Source organism: Acomys russatus, chromosome 6 (assembly GCF_903995435.1).
Source record: "Acomys russatus chromosome 6, mAcoRus1.1, whole genome shotgun sequence".
NCBI lineage: Eukaryota > Metazoa > Chordata > Mammalia > Rodentia > Muridae > Acomys > Acomys russatus.
Window position 1 is genome coordinate 23056713 of NC_067142.1, and position 20453 is coordinate 23077165.

At 38.1% G+C, this 20453-nt stretch overlaps 1 protein-coding gene across 1 annotated transcript in view; it reads right to left on the bottom strand.

The window, feature by feature from the left end:
- Positions 1-20453, bottom strand: part of Dpp10 (dipeptidyl peptidase like 10) — a 772006-nt gene that overhangs the window by 256098 nt on the left and 495455 nt on the right. The gene's annotated exons all lie outside the window — the stretch shown is intronic.

Below are 20453 nucleotides of genomic sequence, written 5' to 3' on the forward strand. Positions count from 1 at the left end.
ATTACAATTTGTATTTGATTTAAGAAAGTCATGCTTGAAGAGAGGTGGAAAAACTATACAATGATGATTAATAGCAACTATTTTGATTCATGAACTCTGAGTATCTTTCCATATCTGCTTCTCCCATTCTCTATTTGAATACAACACAAAGCTGCTTTGTCAAATTGCCAAAAGAGATCGAATAAGCATATTTCAGCATGATTTTGTTAAAAAATATGGCTATACTGCCATGCCTGAGTAGAAACAATATGAATTAAATAAGATCATCCACCATACAACCTATATTCAAAATTTCACAAGTGATCATTTGAAAGTTGTTTCTACCCACTGGTGTGTGTGTGTGTGTGTGTGTGTGTGTGTGTGTGTGTGTGTGTGCGTGCAGGTGCATGTTCAGGCCAGAGCACAGCTACTGCTGTCATGCTTCAGGAAGTATCCACCTTGCGTACTGAGACAGAGATTTTCACTGGCGGCCAGCTCACTAAGTAGGCTAAACTTGTTCATCCATGAGGTATAGGGCTCTGCTCCTCCTTGCCTCTCTAGGCCTCCTAGGGTCTGAGATTACAAGATGATGACAGCAGACCCAGCATAAAGGAATTACATTTCCTTGGTGATTTGTTCTCATTAGGTTAGATACATCACGCCATATAATAATATGACATTGTTATCATTCTGTGTTCTAAAATAACAAATCCTACCTGATCATGGTATATAGCAATGTATTTGATTACATTGCTCTTTTATATATCCTTAACACTTTAAATTATCCCTTTAGATATTCATACATGCCCATGTATATGTACATATATAAGCATAAACATATACATTTAATGTATATAGGTAAACATTCCTACATATTCACAAAAGTGCTCACTGGACCACATTAAGACTACTAACCCTTAATAGATACAGAGAATTCCTCAAAGTTCTGTACATCTGTTTCAAGTGTAGATTCAGCCATTTATGAGTCTAACTGTTCTGATTTTCATGGTATAAGAACACTGAGTACCAATATTCATTGAGGTTTGTCTCTCAGTAATGTTATCCATCAGTCTAGAATTCTGATCTAATAAGATAGATAAATCTTTACTTATATTTTTTTTAAAAATTGAGATCAGTCTCCTTATTTAGTCCGAGCTGTCATGGAACTCACTGTATTGATCAAGCTGGCTTCAAATTCACAGAAATACACTTGTCTCTGCCGGCAGGATCTTGGAGCTAAAGGCATGCACAGCCACTCTTGGCAACAAATCTTTCTTAAAATCATTACTGATATCTTCATATTCACAAAAAATATCTTCCCAACAAATAGTTTTTACATGCTACAGCAGACCCATGGGTCAGTAATTACATTTCTTGTAAATGTTTCTCCACTCACAACTTTATAGTAACTATATTAACTATATTGATTTTATCACTGAGGAAGTTGAGCTCCAGGTGAAGGTGTTGATTCATGGAACGCTTACAGGTACTAAATGGTAACAAGCAAATACGGATCTTGAACTTTCATAGTATAAAATTATGACTGATTGAGCACAGCAGAGATGAATATGATCTTACTGATTATGTACTGTAAACACATGAACCATCTCATCTTGCTGGAAGGAATGACCTTCATGCTGGCTTTTGTCCTTTGGAGGTGTCTTGGTTACTTTGTAGCATTGCTGTGAAGATTGCCAACATAAAACAACTTAAGAGGGAAGGCTTTATATTGTCTCACAGTTTGAGGATTCAGGGTCCATGTTGCTGGGGAAGGCATGCCAGCAGGAGGATGAGACGGCTGCTCACATTACACAGAAAGCAAGGAAGCACAGAGAGACAAATGCTGATGCTCAGTTTACATGCTCCTTTTTATTCAGTTTACGACCCCAGCCTGTGGGATGGTGCTGCCAAATTTAGCATGGGTCCTCACTTTAATAGGTGTAAAATGTTCCTCACATACGTGCCCTTACCTAGGTGATTGTAGATCCTACCAAGTTCACAATAAATATAAACCAATATAGAGGAGCTGATAAAAAAATCCATAAGGTAATTATGATAATATTGCAATGACTGTTACCCAACTCTACAGTGGTCAAAGAAGGAAGATGTTAGAAAGAATAAAAAGAAGATCAAAGGCTGTTCCTAGCCTTCGAGCACCAAAACACACCACTTTGAAAAATTCATCTAAGTCAGTTTAACAAAAAGTAATCCTTTCACAAGTTTGAGAGCCCAAGGAAGAATATCTATTATATTATCTCTCCTTGAACCTTCTTCTCCATAATCTTAAAGGTGCTTTTAAAAGCCGTATCTGAAAAGGAAGCTCTTAAGAAAAGAAAAGGAAACTTCAAAGATCCTGTGAACAAAGCATTATCATACTAATTACAGACCTAACACAAGGGAAACTTTCAGGACCCAATAGGTCACCCAGCACCGTGGAGCTGGAGGTGTGGAGCGTTCAGTCTCATTTTGTTTCCACATGATATGAACTGTCTCATGAGTTATTTAATATCTTGTCCAACAAACTTTCACATCACGCTGCTCTGTAATGTGCTTCATCAAGCAATGAGAGGGGATGACCGGACACTTAGAAAGCCCTGTGGAAATCTGTGGTGTACATTCTGAATATTCAACATGGAGAAATAATGTGGAAATGAACATTGGTTGTTCAGACACAGGACTACTCCACAGTGCTTTGTTGAGACCCTATGGCAGAAAAAGTTGTTGGCCTACAGCGCCTTCTGAGTGCTAGGACTGTAGTCGGGTGCCACCATGAGTGCTAGGACTGTAGTCGGGTGCCACCATGACTGCTTCATGTTCGTTGTGACCACACCCAGTGTGATTAGTGCCGGAAATGGTCCCCAGAATTCTCTGCAAAGTACCTACATCCACAATCCTTACCGTTCTTTGTAAAATATTTTCTCAAAACACAAACTGTTCGCACCTTAGGACATACCATGCTAATGCTTTCTCCTGGTCCCCTTCATCCTTGCGCTTGCTCAGGCACTGCTCTCCATTCTGCCCCCAGACTTTCCATTTCCTTCCTCTAGACAACAGTATATTCACAAAATATAGGCTCAGCTAAGACAGGAACCTCATGTAGCCTTATTGCATTATCCTCAGGGGCTTACCCAGCCACTGACACATACTAAGACTTTAATGACAGCATTGAATAAATGAATATTTAATAAACACGTTGAGCGAATATGAGTGAATAAATAGAAAGTTAACACCAATCACAAATTCACTGATGTATTCAAACAAAATGATTTCAATCATTCCATCCATATATAATGAGATCCACTTTTAACTCTAAGTACCTGAAATATGGAAATTGATTGGTAATAAAACAGGGACGTGAATCTGTGATTTGTTAATGCAAGGTTTAGAAAACTTTTTCTCTATAGGGTGAAGTAGGAAGTTGCAAGCTCTGTGAGTGATGCCCCCTGCTGTTTGACTTTCCAGGTTACTGTGAAAGCCTCCAGGAATGAACAGAATGAGCTCATGTTTGTCTCTACATTCTAATAGCATTTTATTTGCAAGAACAGGAAGATATTCTGATTCATAGGTTGTAGCCCATGTAAAAGAAGGGAAATATGTGAAGAAAATGGAACACTCTAACATTGCCAGTGGGCACAAAGGGTGTACACACATTCATTTCTGTCCTCCTTCCCTGTCTCTATTTCATCTATCACTCTGTGAGTGGACACTCGCAAGCCACAGAGTTTCTGTGGATATCAGAGGACAAACAGCTTTCAGGAGCTGGCTCTCTCATTCCACCATGTGGGGTCTGGGGAAGCTAATTCATGTCACTGTGTTTTGTTGCAAACACCTTTTTCCATTGAGACACTTCACTGGCAATACTAGGTAAATGAAATCATCTTTTTGAACTTCGAATCAACTGTAGTTCTCTTTTATCCTAATATTAGTCTTACAACAAAAGTCTCCTATTAGCAGACTCTGAAACTCTTGAATCCAAAGACAGACTTCAGGGCAGTTAGCCTGTGGAATCAAATATAAACATGTGGCTTTACATACTTATTTGCATTTTCTCTTCTCATATTTTGATAACGGTCTCAAGGTAATATTTGAAAATCACTGTATTTTAAAAATTACTAATTTATTTTTAACCATGTATCCATTGAGATAAAATATGCAATGTTTATATTTAGATTTGTTCTATTCTAACACTATTTATAACATAAGTACTAAGGACAAGGAAAGTAGCAGCAGTTCACTGGATGGGGCCAGAGGCTACTCTACACATCATCCAGAAAGTGGGATCCTCTATCCAACACCACCAGACATTCTCTTTCTCCATGGTAAGAACAGATTTTCCTTCGGTTGCCTGGATGATGGATGGGAAACAGTGGCTACTAGCTGGTGTCAGAGTGCTCGGGTGGAAGATTCTAGAGAAAGATAAACCCACCATTCCATGATCAACAGCAGTGCAGGATTCCCAAATTTTTAGAGCTATGCAAACTAACAGCAGGGGCTACAGTCTGGTCTAGTCATAGGCTTTTACTTCATGAAATACTTCTGAAAATACTCCTTGTCTTTTTAAATTGGAATTTCTCTAAAAACAGTTTCTGTTCTATTTCAGTTCTTGGCATTGCTACATATGTTTTCTGAAAACATTTTGCATTTCCAAAACATGTTTGTCCTTGCAATCTTGGCTTCTGTGGTATTTTTGTACATAAGACAATTTGAAAAGTTATGTCTAACTCCACAATGAGAAAGGCAATATTCTTCATAGGCCAGAAAAAAGTGATTATTAGTTTTCCTTTCACAAAAGAAGGAAAAATGTAATAAATTTATTTTAGAGTAAATAATAGTAATGTTAATAATTACACTAGCACTATCACTGCCAACACAGCATTTGTTATCACAGGCATTCATTAGCTTTGGGAAAATTATATACTTTTCTTTACAAAAAGGTAGTCTATTTTTTATCACAAGTATATACATCTTAGGTGCAACAGATAGATATGATTCTATAGAAAGATAAGGTAAAATGGATAAGGTCTTCAAAAACCTCAGAGACATACAGAACATGACATTTTAAAATGTTTCGTTACTTTAAACATTCATTGGCAATGAGACAGGTTAACTCCTGGCAACACCCAGCCTACCTCAAAGAAGATGATGAGCATCAAAGAACCTCTTTATGGAGATGGCTTCAAATGTGGCAAACAAGCCACTGGGCAAAATGTCCTTGTTTCTACCACAGACAGAATTCTGCCTAAAAAAAGGCAAGCTTGGATGCAGGCAGAGTCGATGGCCAAATGTTGGCAAGACAGGGTAAGGAAGTCCTCAACAGTTTTTGCATCACAAATATGTTTGCCAGATATATTGGGCCAGAAGGCTGAAGGTGGTGCTCCAACATTATAGAGAATTTTGGGTGACTGTTCAGGTAGCAAATGTCTCTGTCATCTTCTCATTTGGGAATCAATTTTATTCCTTCCCAAGTCTCTAATGGGGTTAAGATCTTTTTAGGTCTAGATAGATGTTTTAAGTTGATAATGATGAGATATGATAGATATTGATTTACATTCAGAATTTGAGACACACTAGGATAGGAAAGATGTTTTCTTCAAGGCTGCCAAGTACAAATAGCCAAAACACTAAGAATGCTACATTTATATAATTACTGATTGTATCATGGTTCTTCTTACTGTAGGTAGTTTATGGTATATATGTGTAATAATATAACAGTATATGTAAAAATAAAAACATTTAATAAAAATAAATAAATAAATGTGAAACAAAAACACTTGACAAGGAAAGGGGCAAATACAGAAATAGAGTGTGGTTTTTGTTGGTGTTGTTGGTGTTGGTGTTGGTGTTGTTCATTGCAGAAAGAGGTCAAGCAGGTCAGATATGAAAAGAATTAAAAAATCCCCACTTGCTGAGATCCAGTCACTTTGACCTTCAGTGTTGCCTCACTGCCTAGAAACACATTACCATTAGCGCACTGAAGACACATTGCTGGAAGTAGGAACACATCTTCAGGATTGAGTTATCAATTACGAGGCTTCTGTAAGGAAATTCCACTATGGAAAGAAAACCCAATTTGGCAAGTCTCCTTCATGCCATCAAAAAAAGTGTACAACAGTGCTGGAGAGATGGTTAGCACTGACGAATCCTGGATCGGCTGCTCTTCAGGGTACCTGGGTTAAATTCACATTACCTTTGGGCTGGCTCACAACCATCTTGTAGCTCCATTTTCACAACTGATGTCCTTTTCTGGTCTTTGCAGACACCAGACATATACCTGGTGCACGTGTATAAGTGCAGGCAAAATACCCATGCAGATATAGTTGTTTAAAAAATAAATCAAAGTATACAACATATATAAATCTGAAGCTCACATGGAAGCAAAGTTAATGAAAAAAAGCTAAAGTTACTTTTCTTACTTAGATATGTTCAGTATAGTGTGTTATCCATGTCTCACAAAGCATTGGCTATTTATTATCAAAGCCAGATAAAATAACATGCATTTGAAATTTTGTCACTGAAAATAATTACTATCATTAAGAATATAATATTTTATAATACAAGGATAATTGCAGTATTTATGTTTATTTCAAGTACTGAGAACTGACACTAAGTTAAAACGGTACCTCAAATAAGATGTGTTGACAGTGGCATCCAAAGTAGTTTAAAAGTTAATTGTTACTCTGTGATTCAAAAAGAAGTGTTCAAATGAAGAAATGGCCAAACACTAAAATTATCTGTATTAATGTATTGTTTGGACTCAGCAAGCAATGTTGTGGAGAGGATTTCAATATACATGGCAGTGTCATCAGTGTTTCCCTACCTCTGCATGGTGACCACACGTGCTCAGAGTTGACTTAGTCCTTGGAAGAGTGCAAAGTTTATATTATTTGGAAATATTTTATAGTTTAATATAATATATATCAGTATTCATATAACATGGATGTGTATGAGAGGAAGAGACAGAAAGAGCACAGAAAGAGAGAGAGGGAGACAGAGTGCACGCATGCCACAGTGTGTAAACGGAGGTCAGAGGACAACGTTGGGCACTGGTCTTTACCTCTTGTTTGATGTGTGTTCTCTTATTCATCATTGCATATACCAGGATAGATACTCCATGCATTTCTAAGATTTTTCTCTTCCCTGCCTCTCTTCTACTCATAGGAATGCTTTTCAATATGTTTACACTTGCCTTTACATGGTTCCCGAGGATCTGAATTTACATCCTCACAAGCATTTACTTGTTTTCCTTGCTGAGCAACTCCCCAGCCATCAAGTATTTCTTTCTCTCATAGCTGCCAGAGATGGAAAGAGATGGCTTGGTGGTGAAGACAATTTTAATCCTATTTTCCAATACAGGCAACTCACAAATGCCTGTAACTCTAGCTCTGAGGCCTCCTCAGGAACTTGTATGCCTATATACACAAAACAGACACAAATATACACACATAAATCAATAAATGAGAGATGTATGGGAGAATAGCAAAATAAAAGGGTACAGAGGGTCCTAGAAATCTACAAGTAGAACAATATGATAGGCAGATTTGGGCCCAGGGGTCCCGCTCAAACTAAGGCACCAGCCAAGGACAATATAGGAGGTAAACTTTAAACCCCTTCCCAGATCTAGCCAATGGTCAGAATATTCTTCACAGTTGAGTAGAGAGTGTGATATGACTTTCTCACATACTCTGGTGCCTCACATTTGACCATGTCCCCTGGAGGGGGAGACCTGGTGGCACTCAGAGGAAGGACAGCAGGTAGCCAAGAAGAGACTTGATACCCTATGAGAATATACAGGGGGAGGTAATCCCCCCAGGAACAGTCATAGGGGAGGGTAATAATGGGAAAATGGGGGGGGGGGGGAATGGGAGGATACAGGGATGGGATAAACATTGAGATGTAACAAGAATAAATTAATAAAATTAAAAAAAAAAAGATAAAGACCATGAGAGCAAAAACAAATAAATAAATAAAAAAAATAAAAAATAAATAAAACTAGAAAAAAAAAAGGAAAGAAATATTTTTTAAAAGAATTAGTGCTTCATTCCAATTTATGTTGTCACCAAGATGGGCATATGAACATTATTTTATTCTCAAGACATTAAAGAAATGGTGGCTTGAAGATCAGTAAAATTGTTTTATATCTATACCAATCTAAAGTAAAACATCATAAGGTAAATGGCTGTGAGCGAATAGTCTCATTAATCAGCAAGTTAACTGTAGAGAAATATCTTTCCACCACTGAAAACAAGAAATCAGGTAAATCTGTACAAGCTAATGTCTATATTTCTAAAAGTAACAGTGGAACCACATAAAGAGTGGCAGGAAAGCAATAGGGAGATGAGACTTTCCTAGCAGAACTATGAGCAAAAGTGCACTGCAACTAGCCTATCGTGGAGGAAGGGCTCCCATGCTCCTAGCATGCTCATGGTGCTCCTGAGGGCCATTGTGTTAGGAAAAGTCTTACAGTCAAATCCTTCAGCCAGGAGGACCAAAGACAACATACTGAATATGTGTATGTGCATGTGCATACTTACATGTGTGTGTTCACATGGGTGTGTACATGTGTATGTGGGGGTATGTGTGTAAGTGTGTATATGTGTGTATGTAGGAATTGTTGCATATGAGTGGAAATGTACATGTATCATGGGGTACATGGTGCATGTGAGAAGATCAGAGGACAATCTCAGATGTCAGTGCAAACTTCCCAGCTTACTTGAGTCAGTGTGTCCTGCTGTTCATCACTGTGTAGTTCAGGTTAGCTGTCCCATGAGTTTCTGGGCCTGACTCTTGTCTCACACTCAGAATAGAGGTTCTGGAAACACAGATACCTGCCACTGCACTGACTTTCATGTGAGTTGAAGAGGTTAAAACTCATGTTCTCATGTTTGCACGGTGTGATGATTCATTTCAGTGGTCAACTTGACACAGTATAAAATATCCTAGAAAAGGAATTTCGATGAAGGAATCCCATGACCTGAAGATATATGTGTGAGAGACTGTTTGGAGGACACTGATTGATGTGGGAAGGTTCATCCACGATCAGTGGCACCAACACACAAAAACTAGCTCATCGTTCTTTGCTCTTCACTTTGTGGCTGTGATGTGACTAGCTTCTTCAAATTCCTACTGTCTTGGCTTCTCCAAAGTGATGGGCTGCAGCCCGAGATTGTGATTCAAATACATACGTTTACCCCTGAAGTTACTTTTTGTTTTTTTAATAATAAAATTTGCTTGTTTCTTTATTTCCTTTACATCCCAACTACAGCTGCCTTCCTCCTCTCTCCCGGTCACACCCTTCCACCCTCCTCCTGCTTTGCCCCCTCCCCTTCTTTCCAGCACATCAAGTCTCATCAGGCCTGATCTCTTCTTTCTTGCTCTGGGTCCTGGTGAGGCAGTCCCGCTTTGCAGACATGATCCGCAAGCAGGCAACAAGAGTTCATGCTAGAATCAGCCCTGCTCCAACTGCTAGGGGAACCCACATGAATTCCAAACTGCCCATCGGCTACACATCCGTAGCTGAAACAGATGCTGAGACTCACAGCCAAACACGTGCCATAGCTCGGAGAGCCTTGTGGAAGTGTCGAGAGACGGATAGAAGGACCCAGAGAGGACAAGAACTCCACAAGAAGACCTACAGAACCAACTAACCCAGACATATGGGAGGTTCCAGAGACTGAAGTTATTTTCATCATGCATTTTATTGCAGCAACAGAAAACAGAACATAGATAGAGTGAGCGCTTTACCTACTGAGTCATTTTTCCAGCTCAAGATCCTGAATTTTTTATTTCTCCAAACTCTGAAGACCTCCTCACCTCTAATGGCTGTGAGAAAAGAAAACAAAACAAAAGAAAAGAAAACAAAACACTTCCCTGGTTATCAGGAAAGTAACTGGCTGTGACTTGGACTGATATTCACAGACAAGCATCTGCTTGAGAGGGAAGTGTGAGCAAAGGCACAGAAGGAAGCCATGAAATAACAACTCAAGTAACATCGGGTAAGATGATGCAGATCAGCTGTGTGTGAATACGAGCAGGGGTGCTGGAGCAGTGAGCACCTGGACCAGGGCAGTGCTCCGTATCATGAACATCTAGCTGGAGCTGTTTAGCCCAACAAATAGGCATTCTCTCAGAGGACCAAAGAAATATAGAAGGAAAAGCCCGCATACGGAAGGAATTGTCCACACCAAATCTCCACTGGTTTAGAATGCATCTAACCCCAGGGCCCTAGTTTTCAATATCAAGGCTTGAGAAGGATTTTACAGGCGACTGCTTTAACAGCCCCATGTGCAGGAAAAACACTATCAGAAATTCAACCTAGAACAGGAGTCAGATTAGAGTTTGGAGTGTACGCAGCCATTCTGGGGTGATGTGTGAGGACTTAAGAGAAGATGACAGTTTTGCATTTTCTACCCTTAAACTTTCTTATTTCACCTTCACACTCAGTATTTCTCAAGAGACAGGTCCAAGGGAAAGTTGCCTCCTTCTCCCAGCAAGGAAGAAACACCAGTTTCTGTTGTGGTCTTTGATACTTATTGATTTTCTTCAATGTTACCCACAGTACCTTCATCCCTAAACACACACACACTCTCTCTCTCTCTCTCTCTCTCTCTCTCTCTCTCTCTCTCTCTCTCTCTCTCTCTTCTCTCTCTCCCTCTCTCTCTCCTCTCTCTCTCCTCTCTCTCTCCTCTCTCTCCTCTCTCCCTCTCTCTCCCTCTCTCCTCTCCCTCTCTCTTCTCTCTCTCCCTCTCTCTCCTCTCTCTCTCTCTCCTCTCTCCTCTCTCCTCTCTCTCTCTCCTCTCTCCCTCTCTCTCTCTCCCTCTCTCTGTCCTCTCTCTCCCCTCTCTCTCTCCTCTCTCTCCTCTCTCCCTCTCTCTCCTCTCTCTCTCTCTCCTCTCTCCCTCTCTCCTCTCTCCCTCTCTCCTCTCTCTCTGTCCTCTCTCTCTCTCTCCTCTCTCCCTCTCTCTCTCTCTCCTCTCTCTCTCTCTCTCTCTCTCTCTCTCTCTCTCTCTCCTTGCCTCTTCTCCCCTTTTTCTTCTCCCTATTTGCCATTTAATTGGTAAATATTAATACCTTGAGCTACACTAACATTTAATGTAGCCCATGGGTATCCCAATTCTTTCCATGTTTAACCTCACTTTTGATAGTGTCTCTCTATGTGGGTTGGCTGTTTGGCTTTAACTTACAGAGATCTGCCTGCCTCTGCCTCCCAAGTACTAGGATTATAGGTATGTACAGCATGGCTGGATTCTCATGTTTAACTTATTAGGACAACGTTGATATTTCCATTTTTATTGACTTTCAATATACTGTGTTTTCCAATTGTTGCTTTTATTTTATTTTATTTTATTTTATTTTTTGAATTGTTGCTTTTATTACCACTGTCTTCTTTGGGTTTTATGCGTGGCAGTTGCAGGTCAAACTCTAAGAGAAGCCATCACACTTGCATTAAGTAAAATTCAAACAAACAAACTGAAAGAGATTTCTACTCCCTAATATGCATAAATTACAATGTGGAAACAAGGAATTTTTAAAAACCAATGAGACCTAACTCCTCTACCTACACATCCTCAACAACATAACCAAACATACAGTAACGGCAGAATAACAGACAACTGACTTAGAAATAAAAAAATGGAAATAAATAAGTAAATTTGCTCAAGATCTAGATGATAGACATGAAAAAATAAGCAACCTTAAGAAGAGTTGACCCCCAGGAGAATAAAGAACAAAAGAATACAAACAAAAAAGAATAAAAACAAAAAAAGAATAAAAAAACAAACCTAATGAAACATGAAAAATGTTAGCAATACAAATCTTTAAGGAGAAATGCACTAGATAAGGCAGAAGTTTAAAGCCAACGTAGAAAAATAATCATGGCCACAACATTTTCTGGAACAGTCAAGAGAGCATACCTAAGAATCCAGGAGCAAGGAGCAAAGCTATAAACCCAAAGCATAAAAAAAAATTTATTCATTGTAGTTGTATCAGAAATTTCTTCAAATTTGAGGGTTTTGTGTGTATGTAGATGGTTGGGCATTTAAGTATAGTTCACCTTTGGAGCTCTAAAGAGACACAAAGAAGAAAGAATTTCTCTACAATATTATAGCTAGGATGCTAGGACACAGAAGAAATGGAGTAAGGAAAGCTATAAAAATAAAACAAAATAACTTGCCATGGAAAACTCATTTGAATTGCTTTGCAGTAGATATTCTATAATACAAGAAAAGCATACCGTTATACATTAAAACACCCTTTTCTATCTCATGAGGTCACAATAGAATAAAATAAGAAAACAATGCCAACAGAAAATAGATTTTGAACAATGGAATATGTACCAACAGTGGACCAAATTAGGGGGACAAAACTCAATACATGAATCAGTATGAAAATACCAGTCTGCCAAAGCTTTGGAAGACAGCTAAGAGAGAAAACTCTGAGACAAAGATGATGCAATGATTCCCAGAACTAAAAAATAAGAATGTAAATAATTATTCTAATGATACATCACAAGATTTTAGAAAAATATAAACAAGTCAAACTCACATTTAGTAACCCGAAGGGACTCGTTAACACAAGGCAGAAATCAATTAAAGCAACATCACAAATTGTCAACTAAGCAGAAAGTGTGTTCCTTGAAAAGATAAATTTGGTGAAGTCATTTCTTTTCTCTGGTGTCAGTGCCTGGACTGGGGTGAATGGTTATGCACATCTAACCAGAGATTCACACAACTCTGCACCTGGACCCACAAGCATGTATGTTCAAATATTTTAAACAATTAGTGAGAAAGCTAAAGTTGAGAAGTTGAATCTAGGAAGGGAGCATATGTAAAGGAATGTTACGTCAAGTAAGAATTTCAAGAATCTAGAATGGTTAGTGATGGTGAAAGTGCATATTTATAGGAGTAGAAGGAGATCGAGATATGGAAACTTGATCTCAGTGGTGACTTGCAGTGAGCTGTCAGAGGTATCATTAACAGCTCTGCAGCAGCAGAACTGGATAGAGTCAGAGCTAGAGTTAACAGCAGGAGGTGGTGACAGTACATGCTTAGAAGAAAAGATAACATGGACATTGGCCAATGAGAACACATAAAAAAAAAAAAAAGGGAATCATGAAATTTTCAGGGAAGTTGGTGAAATAGAAAGCATTATATTAAGCAAGGCAACCCGAACTTAGAATTAAACAACAAGAAATGTATTTTCTTGTTGGTAAATTCTAGGGTGTAATTAATATGCATACGTAAATAAGGATATGTGTGCATAAATTGCAAAATTCAGAAAGGAGACCAAGAAAGGACACTGTTAGGTGATGAGGAAGGATAAGATGTAGTCAATACGACACAAGTCTGAAAAAGGATAGAAAGTAATCTGTTTTATTATTTCAAGTCTGTCATCAATATAGGTTTGGTTTTTTGTTTGTTTGTAGCAGATATATGAATTTCACTTCTTGTGTACTAGAGGAACAAGAACTATTTTTACATTTTGAAAGAATTTGACATGTTTTGGTCTTTAGGGGTAGTAAATGTGCCTGGATTCTATTGACCATCAGGGAAGCAACTAATAAACAAGTCTGGTCACTAAATGCTTCTTTCACACTGACCATCTTAGACCTGTAGAAGGTAACTTTTAGTCTGAGAAGATTAAGCACCACAAGATGATACAAGGAATAAAGAATCCCATAACAGAAAAAAGAGGAGAAACTTATATATAAAAAATGAAATAGCAATCAATAAGCACTGCTCATCAATACTTTTCAATATTAGTGATCTCTGCTCTCAAGAAAGAGACATAAACTAACAGAATAGAATAGAAAACAGTAGCTTCCAAGAAACACAGTTCATCATCACTTCCAGGTAAAAGGGTGTGAAAAATTATTTTAAGCAAATGGAGTAAAGAAGCAAGAAAGTATAGCTATTTTGATACCTGACAGAATATATTTCAAGCCAAAATTTATGAGACGAGACAGAGAAGGGCACCTGCAGAATCATCAAAGGAAAAAGTCCACTAAGAGGACATTGCCACTCTAAACATTTATGCACCAAGCTCAAGAGCACCCAAGCTCTTAAAATAAACACCATTATATCTAAAATCACATATTGATCCTTACATAGTGACAGTGGGTGACTTCAGCATCCCACTCTCACCGAGAGGCAGGTCATCCAGACAAGAACTAAACAGAAACACTGAACAAGTAACCTCATAAATCAAAAGGATCCAACAGATATTTGCCAAATCTTCCCCCAAAGAAAAACAGAATAATTTTTCTTCTCTGAAGCTCATGAATATTTCTCCAAAAGTGACCACATACAGAGTTACAAAGAAAATCTTAATAGTTACAAGAAAATTTAAATAACACCCTGCATCCTATCTCACTATTACGGGTCCAATTTGGATAGGAATATAAACATAAATTATACAAATTCATAGAAACTGAACAACTCACCACTGAATAAAAATGAAAGACAAAAATCAAAAATAAAAAGTGATGACTTAGAGCACTGCAAAGTGAATATATATGAATGTATATGAATATGAATATATATATATATAGAGAGAGAGAGAGAGAGCGAGAGAGAGAGAGAGAGAGAGAGAGAGAGAGAGAGAGAGAGAGAGAGAGAGAAGAGAGGAGAGGGAATTGAGGAGAGAGCAAGGATAGGGCAGATTTATCCAGAGAGTTTTAAAAAGACAGGTTGAAGAGGGAACAAGCTAGACACAGGTAAAGACAGAAGGAGCCAGAAGATTAGAAATAGCTAGCTAGCATTAGTTTGAGGCCAAGCAGAATAATTCCTTCAGAAGCTGAGAGAAGCCAGATTGAATCAATCATCTTGGAGAGGATTGTGAGACAGAACAGCTAAGTTCAACCAGCCAGCCAGAGTTCAGAAATAACTAGAAAGGGTGAGTTTAGTTAGCAATAAGTCTCAGAGGCTAAAAACATTCTAGGGCTACATTAGATTTTATGAAGGCTAGAAGCTTTGAGGTTTAGGCGTACTTTAGCAGATGGGGGCAGTAAGCCTCAGAGATGACAATTGCATGAGGAGAATAAAAGTAACATTTACAAGGAACAAGACAATGTCTAATTTCTCTGTATATATTCCAATAAAGTACTTAAAGTCTTATCTAGAGCAATAAGACAGCTGAAGATCAAAGGGATAGAAACAGAAAGGAAAAAGTTGGCACATCTTTATTTGCAGATGATATGCTTTTATGCATAAAAGACTTTAAAAATCCACCAAAGCTTCTACAGCTGATAAACACTTTAGGCCAAGTATCAGAATACAAAATTAACACAAATTTTCATATATACAAAGAACAAAGAGAATAAAAAGAAATCAGAGAAACAATAAAATTCATACCACCTCAAAAATGATAAATACTTTTGGGGTAAATCTAACCAAGCAAGTAAAACACTTGTATCATAGAAGGTTTAAGGCACTGAATAAAGAAATTAAAGAATAAATGAGAAGAAGAAAAGAACTCCTGCACTTATGAATTAATAAGATTAATACAGCAAAACTGGACATCCTACTAAAATGAACAGTATACAAATTTCAGGCAGTGGTGGTACATGCATTTAATTCCAGCACTCAGAAGGCAGAAGCAGGTGGCTATCTGTGAATTTGAGGTCAGCTTTAGCAAATAGTAACAGGAAAAGACTTTCTGAACAGAACACTAATAACTTGGGTACTATGAAAAAGAATTAATAAACTGAATCTTGTGAAACTGAAATGCTTCTGCATGACAGAGGACACAATCACTGTAGTGGGTTACAGAATGGGAAAACTCTGTTTCAATTATACATCCAATAGATGTTTTTTACTTAAAATATATAAAGAAGTTATTTAAACTGGAATCAAGAAAATAAGTGACCCAATTAAAAATAGGACACAGAATTATACAGCCAGTTCTCAACAGATAAAAAACAATATGTGTGGAACACTTAAAAGAAATTTTAAAAGACTTGATACCCTAGCACCATATTCATGGGGAGGAGGTCCTCCTCGGTCACAGTTATAGGGAAGGGGGATTGGGGTCAAAGTGGGAGGGAGGGAGGAATGGGAGGATGCATGGGATGGGATAGAAAATGAGATGTAATATGAATTATTTTATTTTTCAATAGAAATGTGTTAAATAAAATTTAAAAAAAGAAATTTTCAACATTTTTACTTATCAGGAAAATGAAAATAAAAACTACTTTGAGATTTCAGAATGCCAGTCAGAATGCCGAAGATAATGTTACAAAAATGACAACTCATGCTGGTAAGGATGTGGGGGAAAAGGAACACTTACTCCTTTCTGGTAGAAGTGCAAACTTGTACAGTCACTATGGAAATCAATATGTTCATTCCTCAGGAAGTTGGGAATTGAAATACCTCAAGATCCAGCTATAACCCTCTTAGTTATACACCCAGGAAGTCAACAACCTACAATACACATATTCGCTTACCCATGTTTGTTGTTGCTTTATTTGTAATAGTTAGGAGATGGAAATAATCAAAATATCCTTCAACCAACAAATGCACAATGAAAATGTGGTACATATACACAATGTTACACAATTCAGGTGTAAAGAAAAAAAAAGGAATTATGTTTTTTTCTGCAGGTAAATGGTGGAAATGAAAAAGGTTATATTTAGTGAGGTAACACAGACCCAGGAAAACAGACATCAAATGTGTTCTCATGGGATGCTCCAAGATTGAAATCTCTAATTGTTTGTGCATAGCTGAGAACAACTAGAGAAAGCAGGGAAGCAACACAGCGCCACCACAAGGGAATTTTTAGGAGTAATAGAGATGGGAATAGCATGGTACAGTGATCTGGTGGGGGAAATGGGTAAGGAAGGACTCTAGGGAGGGGCTGGAGGTAAATATAGAAGGAAGGAAATATAACAACAAAATTATGAAAAAGCTTCAAAGAATCACAAAACTATTTGCCTAATAAGGGCCTATAATACATGGACATCTCTTTATAAATGTACATATATAGTTTTAATGGAGTTTCCTTATCTGGGCTGACAATGGTCCCTCTAAGGGTCAAACACCATCTAACAAAATTCCCAATACTATCTGTGAGAAGTCGTCTTTGAGCTGTTGGCCAGGGACGTCCAAGGAGTTCCCAGTATATAAAGGCCAATGCTGTTGAACTTAGTTGTCCCCTGGGAGGTGTAAGGTAAGGTCCAATCGCTAAAGACATCATACATGTCAGAAATGGCGCCCAGAGATTCCTGAGCTGGAGCTGACCTGAATGCCTCCTCTCTTCAGACTAGCTTTCATGGAACAAGAAATTAACAGGCAAGATTCCAAAAGAGGGAAAAAACCAGCCGTCCTGTTCTGCTGTGAAGCCTAAGAATCACGTCAACAGCCTGCATAGTATGATAGTCCTAGCGAGTGTAGTAGTGGCAACAATATCTTGATGATAACCAATATCTCTCTTATTGGACTTAAAGCCTGTTAAACAAGTGGGAACCCATGCCTGATATTGGAAACCCAGCTAAGCAATCAGTGCTGGTTTAGTTGTGGTTATTGCCAGAGAACCTATAACCATTAATTTACTAAGCCAGAACAATCCCTAACATCAATCTAAATATTTATCTTTATGCCCACTGATAAGTAGAGTTTTCATCCCTCATCAAGAAAAGTTTTTCCAAAAGATGTTTACTACTACTACAGAAAACCACAGCCAATAAAATGCAGCTCAGTGGATACATTAACAAGACACTCCAGAACCTAAAGTCCATGGAACTTTAAAGGAGACAGGGTGGAAATATTTTAGGATAGGGGATTCAGGCATCTTCTGTGAGGTTCTGTCTCCTAGTAATGCTAGAAGCTAAATACATAAAAGTCTCAGCAGTATGACTTCCCAGTGTGAACCAAAGTAGGATGATGCCAATGGAAACAACAAATTAGACAAGGAAAAGCCATGGAGACCTTTATCTCAAAAAGAACTATAGAAAATGAGGAAAGATGGGAGATGAAGAGGGGGTCTTCTTCAGGAAAGAGCACACCAATTAGTCATTCACTGCTAAATGGCCAATGCTGAAAATATACATATATGTAACATCATACAGACTGAGCAGGTTATAATTGGGGACATATGTGTGTATACACCTACATATGTGAACTCAATAACAGTTAGTGAAAGAAAATGACATGAATTTGAGGGAGAGCAGAATAGGTATATGGGAGAGTGTGTGGTGAGGAATGTCAAATTAAAGTGTGATAACTATATTATAATCTCAAAATTTTAAAAAGAAAAATAAAGATTTGTTCTGTGGTAGGGGCTTAATAATCTGAAAAACTGCCTGTTTCTCTTCTGTTTAAAACTATATCAAATAATTCTACTATAGCATTATTTAATATATAAATTGTATTGCTACATATACAATAAAATATGATTTTAAATTTAATAAAGAGAACCAGCATTTCTTTCCTAAGAGAAGACGTCTGCAAATGAAGCTGAGGAGTGACTATTACCTAGCAGCAGGCCAGCCGGAGGGGTTCAGTTGTTTCAGAAGATAAAGGAATAGTGGGGCCCAGAGATAAGGAGTGGACGACTTCATTAAGCTCTCCCAAAGAGTTGGGGTGAAAAGGACTCAGAAACCTCACCTGTGCCAGTACTGCAGGCTGCGACAGATTTATTTTAGAAGAATTACTATTGAGTTCACACTGGCAAAATGTTTTAAGGAATTTTTGTTCAGAGATTGAACTATACTGACAAAGACCCAGTAATATCTGCGCTTGATTGGGCTACAGTGGTTCAAGCCATGGCTCTGATACTTAGTTCTTTGTGAGTCGGTTACGCCAGCAGGAAGATGAAAACCTATGAAACGGATAACATTGCCCTTCCTACAGACACGTGGGAATGAGTGAGAGGCAAGGCGTGTAGAGGTCCTTATCACATTATTTCTATAATGCACTCATTTTACTTACACAGTAATTTTTTTTATTATTGCCACTGTCTGCCTCCTTTATACAAACACCTGAGGTCCAAGATAGGAGCATCTTAACAAAACCAAAATTAAATAAATCTTGTTTAAATTTGGGATTCCAGAGTTATTTTACACAGTGCATAAAAGCTTAGCAACTTATAATTTAAACTAGGCTTATTTTCTTTCTTTCTTTTTTTTAAATTTTTTGACAGAGAATCACATGTAACCCAGGGTGATCATGAACTTGCTATAGAGATGAAAGAATGGCCTGGAACTCCAGGTCCTCCCTATTCTGCCCAAGTACAATGCTTCAGTTTTTAAGTAAGTCTGAAACATAGAATTATTAATAATTCTGTAAGTCCTGAATGAGAGGAGAAAGTATCCGAGTTTTGAAATGATTGGTCTAATGACTCATGCTCATTTCACATATCTATCACCTCTATTTAATTAACACTTAGAACATTACTTCTTTCTAAATGAACTGTCAAACACGATTCTCTGGTATAACCTCCATTTCTATCCCCTCTGGAAAGGGAAAAGGAAATGAGCCTTCATTTTTACAAAATACCGTGTTTTTTGGACTATAAGACGTACCTGACTATAAGATGAACCCAGTTTTTAGAGCAGTAAAACAAGAAAAACAGTAAAACTAGCAAGTGTACCATAAAGTGCACCCTAATTTCCCACCCACTTTTGGGGGAAACATGCGTCTTATGGTCTGAAATACATGCTTTAGATTGTCAGAACTTCTTAATCTTTACCAATAACTGCCTTATTACGAACCAATAATGCTTCCCAATTAACCACAGTAGTCTCTTGCTTTCTGCTCCATATAAATGAACTAATTGATGAATTTGTTGTATGATGAAACATATTACATCACCATTTTTGTTCAATGAGCATCCTTCTATTTGAGTTTGTGTTTTAATAGATGACTGCAGGTACTTGCAAGCCTGTTTAATTTTTGAAGCTGTAATCTTTGTATGTATCTACGGGTTTCTCCCTCCCTCCCTCCCTCCCTCTCTCCCTCCCTCTCTCTGTCTCTGTCTCTGTCTCTCTCTGTCTCTCTGTCTCTCTCTCTCTGTCTCTCTCTCTCTCTCTCTCTCTCTCTCTCTCTCTCTCTCTCTCTCTCTCTCTCTCACTCTCTCACTCTCTCTCTCTCCCCCCCCCAATTTTTCTTCAATTGCTATCCACTTTAATTGAAGACAGGGTCCCTCACTGCCCTGGACCTCATTCAGCTAAGCTGGTTGATCAGGGACCTTTCTACCCACCTCCCCAGAGTTGGGATATCAGTCATGTGCCACCACACTCAGCATTTTTAAATGCGAAGTTTTACCAATGTTCCACAACGCTGCAATCCTAAGAGGCAGGTCTGTGTTTGCACAGCCCATGGAGTCAAGTACAACACAGTCATTATTCCCTGCTTTTCTGGAACTTGTTGTTTTGAAAAATAACAACCTCTTGAGGTAGGCGGAGTGGATGTGAACATGTTTTGTCTTGATCCCAAGTGTGGGGTAGATATTGGATGTAAACGTGTTTTTATTTTGATCCCAAG